Below are 5,019 nucleotides of genomic sequence, written 5' to 3'. Positions count from 1 at the left end.
CCTCAAAGTCAGTTTTTCAGTGATTCATCAATGAGTAATGTGTCGCAGAGGCTATTATGATCCCCTATATCGCCATAGGCTCTGCTGTTGTTTTCCGTTTCTGTGTCGGTTGAAATGAATTGGAATTAAATGTAGATTATGTAAATGGTGACCTTATCAATGTTGACAGGGAATGCCAATTGTAGACGTTATATAATATGATCTCTGATTTAGAGTGGGTTTATCATGACTCTTTTCCTGTCCGTTATCTAGTTTATCCTATGAATATGATAATGCTTTCTCCTTATTAATCTGCGATTTAATCTTCTGTAGATGTTGAAACGAAGTGAAGTTTAGGTTCAGTCTACAGGGTTTGTCGCGATGAATGATGAATTGCGTGTGATGAGAAACTTTATAATGGGTAGTTTGTGGCTGAATACCGTGATGCCACACCTTGGAGACTTGATGCCATCATTCATTCTTTCATTTGCAGTCATCACTTTCACTTTTAATGTGTTGTTTTATGCTTTATTCTGGGAAGTGTCACCTGCTGTGGTTGGGTTTTATGTGTATCTATGGATGCTGGAGGGGTGAAATGATGATAAAATGATTTCCTATTGGTTTGAGTGTCGGAATGATGGCATTCTCAGTTATTAGTCTATCTAATCACTCTACACGCCGAGCATTCTATGCTTATTATTTATGGGTTTTCATTTTAAAGGGTGCATTTAAATATTTGGGAGATTTCAGCCTCTCGTGAGTAATTTCTTTCAGGCATTTAAAGGGTGGTTTTTTGCATGAATTATAAAAACGGGAGGTTACTCTGTGTTACAAAGACAGTGGATTGTGGGTAAACTCTTTCTTCAAAGCACCCAAGTAATCTGAATTTCCGTGTTGGAACCATCGATTTTTATCTTTTTCCTTTGCTAAGAGGATGATTTTGCTTGTTTTTTGTTTTTCAATTTCCATGTAACTCATTCATGCTAGTTTTGATTTCATAGTCCATTTATTAAACGTTTAGGAAAATATAGCTTCTCGCTAAAGGTTCAGGAGGTTCTTTAGTTTATGTTTAGGCCTCCATATGTTCAGACCCAGTAATTGTTTTGGCCTTTATTGATTAAAACTCTTCACATAACGAGGTAAAACTAAATTGCATTAAAGCTTTTGTGGAATGTCTCTTGCGGGAGATATTGTCGTAGAGTCGTAGGCTTAGTTTTACAAACTTATGAAAGGAACTCATAGAATAAATACTCAACGATATGGTATATGGATGCAATTGTGTGAAGAAATATGTTTTTCTAGTTTCCAAAGCAACAATGTCCAGCCATACATTGATATATAGATGTAGTTGTATGAAGAAACCCATTTTTCTGTTTTCGGAAGCAAGGTCACATTGCCTCACATGCATTTCAAGCCTATACAGCAGATTCAAAATATGCAGAACTAGTTCAATCATAAGCATTGGTTTTGTGGGAGCAAATAGAGCCATATAACCACCTGACCATACACTAACAAATGACAATGTCTTGCGATATTGTCCAATGGCATATTCATAGCCAATTATCTATGTCTTGTCATCTAATTTTGGGTAGATGGTTCATTGGGTGTCTTTATTGGGATGTCTGCAGTATTCATAACTAATCATAATTGGCGTGCAATCTTCTCCAATATACTGTTCACCAATGCCTTGTAATTTCATCTCTTCATCTTATAGATGATTCATACGGTGCATTTATTGGGGTGACTTGAACTCATGGAGATGTTGCTATTGTAGGGGCAAATGTGGTCGAAACACATTTCCTGCAATCTCCCCCGATAGACGATTCCTATGGAGCAATTGATGTTTTCAAACATCTGCGCATTTTCATGTATGGTAGGTATGGTGCCCATTTCTTTTCCAGGGTAAAAATCTTTTCTGTTTTTCTTTATAGTACAAACAGTTGTATATACATCCAGTTATATCCATGAGAATGCGTCTGCCTGCCAGCAAGTCTTACTGCTTAAGCAGTTAAAAGTTTCTTTGAAGTATGAACAGTTGCATATTCATTCAGTTATATCCGTGCTAACAATAAACAAGACATCCTTTCAGGCTGTTAGTATCCTAATCCCAAACAAACGGAGTGTTTTTCCATCCTAAACACAAACGTGCAGGGGGCAGAGCACAATTCAAATTAAGGCTACTGGAGGATCTGGATTAGGGGGCTAGGGAGGATACCTCGGTTCCCACATTTTGTGATCTTCGGGCTTCCAAAGTGGGACTTCAGGTTACTAGGCTATATTTTTTCCATATTTAAGGAAAACAAAACTGAAGTCTTTCTTAGTCTCATTCTTGATTAACATGCTCAGAACCCCTTCATCCACTTTTAATGACGTTGAGTTCCTATTCAGGACATCCTTTCATCCTCCCTTCATCCACTCTTAACGCCTTTGAGTTCCTATTCCTCCCTTCATCCACTCTCAATGCCTTTGAGTTTGCACATGTTGGAATATCTGACAGCCTTGCCTTCGTGATGGGTCATTGAGATTAGCTTAGGAGTTTATTATTATTGCTTTGACAAGGACTACATGGAGGTAGTACTCAGTATTCATAACCAGTCATAATTGGCGTGCAATCTTCTCCAATATATTGTTCACCAATGCCTTGCAATTTCATCTATTCATCTTATAGATGATTCATACGGTGTCTTTACTAGGAATTACTTGAACTCATGGAGATGTTGGTATTGTGGGGGCAAATGTGGCAGAAACACATTTCCTGCAATCTCCCCCAATAGACGATTCCTATGGAGCAATTGATTTTTTCCAACATCTGCGCATTTTCATGTATGGTAGGTATGGTGCCCAATTTTTTTCCAAGGTAAAAATATTTTCTGTTTTAATTTATAGTACAAACAGTTATATATACATCCAGTTATACCCGTGAGAATGCGTATCCCGGCCAGCAAGTCTTACTGCCTAAGTAGTTAAAAGTTTCTTTGAAGTACGAGCAGTTGCATATTATTCATTTAGTTATATCCATGCTAACCATAAACAAGACATCCTTTTAGGCTGTTAGCATCCTAATTCAAACAAATAGAGTGTTTTTCCATCCTAAACACATGCGGAGGGTCCGTTCCTAGGCTAGAGCACAATTGAAATGTAGTTCTACTAAGTGAATGAATAAAGAATGAAGATTATGCTGTTATACATTGACCAAGAAACGAATATAACTAACAGTAAAACTGAATGCACACACACAAGAAACAACACAGGATTTACATGGTAAAACCCTGACAGAGTGTCAAGGAAACATCCACGGGGCAAGGGATTGGAATCTCTATTAATTCAATAATGATTCTCCACGATTACATTTCTCGGGCATTCACTAGTTTTATACAAGCTGCTATTTCGGTATAAAACTAACTAGTTACATTTTTACCCAAATTTACATAATTTGTTGTCAAACTTCCAACAAACTCCACCTTGACAACAATTTTCCTAATCCCTTGCCCATGCCCATTCATCATCTTTTCTGCAAGCCAAGAGAAGCTAAACACCATCACAGCTTCTCTACTGTAACTGGCTTTGTGAATATGTCTGCACAATTCTCTCGCGTATGGATCTTTTGAAGAGCTACTTTTCTGCCATCGATCACATGTCTCAGAAAATGATACCTTACATCAATGTGCTTGGTTCTATTGTGATAAGCAGGATTTGTAGCCAAGTGAATAGCACTTTGATCGTCACAAAGTACATTCACTTGGCTATTCCCTCATCCTTACAGTATTGTTCAAATTCAATTGAAGTGAACTCACCACCATTGTCAGTTCTTAAATATTTAATAGATTTGCAAGTTCTTTTCTCTACCATTGCTTTAAATTGTTTAAAGACAGTGAATACATCATCTTTCTTTTTTAGCATAAAGACACAAAATTTACGGGAGAAATCATCAATAAACGTTAAAAAAATATAGAGCACCTCCATATGACACAACAAGGGATGGTCCCCACAGATCAGAATGAATATAGTCTAAAATATCTTTACTATTATAATTTCCAACTTTAAACCTCTGTTTACATTGTTTTCCATACACACAATGTTTACAGAAATCTAACTTCAAGGATTTTAGAACGGGAAGAGATTTACGTTTCATCAGTATCTGAAGACCTTTCTCGCTCATATGACCTAATCGCTGATGCCATAGATGAGTACCTGCTTCTTCCTTTTCTGACACAACTGCTACTTCACTGACCTGAGTACTTCCTTTTAACCTGTACAGATTTCCAACCTTTTCTGCTTTCATAACCATTAGGGCTCCTTTAAAGACTTTCAAGACGCCATCCTGACCTGTAAACTTATAACCATCCGAATCCAACACTCCTAAAGAAATCAACTTTTTCTTCAAATCGGGTACATGTCTAACACTAGTTGATGTTCTAACTGTGTTATCATACATCTTAATCTGGATATTCCCCATCCCAATAGTCTGACATGACACATTATTACCCATAAACACAGAACTACCATTTACATTTTCATATGAAGTAAACCAATGTTTGTGTAGACACATGTGATGAGAAGCACCAGAGTCTAACATCCAACTTTCTAAACCCTGAGAGACATTACATTCAGGTGAAGTTTCATCTATCATGCATAATTCTTCAGCAGATAAAACTCCGTCTATCATACCTGAATCGACCTGATTCGCTTCCTTCTTCGGGTTATCGGATTCTTTTCATTTCCAACAGTCTTTCTTCAAGTGTCCAATTTTATTGCAGTGCCAACATTTTGCCTTACACTTCTTTCCCTTTGATTTAGATCTGGAAGACCCCCTTGGTTTTTCTCCTCTTTCCTTTGAGCGTCCTCTTGTTACCATAGCTTCTTATGCAACTATTTCAATACTATATTTCCTTCGTACTTCTTCAGACAAGAGAGCTCCCACGACTGATTCAAACTTCAAATAATCAGCAGTGCTCAAGCTAATTGAGTTACGAAGTGATCCAATGATTCAGGCAGAGAACATAGTAAGGTTATGGCTTTATCTTCTTCCTAAATTTTCAC

General features: G+C 37.2%; 2 non-coding genes across 2 annotated transcripts; both read left to right on the top strand.

Annotated features, from left to right (window-relative positions):
• Positions 1 to 369: 369 nt before the first annotated feature.
• On the top strand, positions 370 to 453 carry LOC149164389 (small nucleolar RNA Z101). Its single transcript, XR_016261036.1, has one exon. It is a non-coding gene; the product is annotated as a small nucleolar RNA Z101 (small nucleolar RNA).
• Positions 454 to 567: 114 nt separating this feature from the next.
• On the top strand, positions 568 to 651 carry LOC149164388 (small nucleolar RNA Z102/R77). Its single transcript, XR_016261044.1, has one exon. It is a non-coding gene; the product is annotated as a small nucleolar RNA Z102/R77 (small nucleolar RNA).
• Positions 652 to 5,019: the final 4,368 nt, after the last annotated feature.

Source organism: Pinus tabuliformis, chromosome 5_1, assembly GCF_031772625.1.
Source record: "Pinus tabuliformis cultivar Carrire ecotype Pingquan chromosome 5_1, CPIR1, whole genome shotgun sequence".
NCBI classification, from domain to species: Eukaryota; Viridiplantae; Streptophyta; class Pinopsida; order Pinales; family Pinaceae; genus Pinus; species Pinus tabuliformis.
Note: the sequence above shows the minus strand (reverse complement) of the source record. Positions and strands in the feature narration are given on the sequence as shown.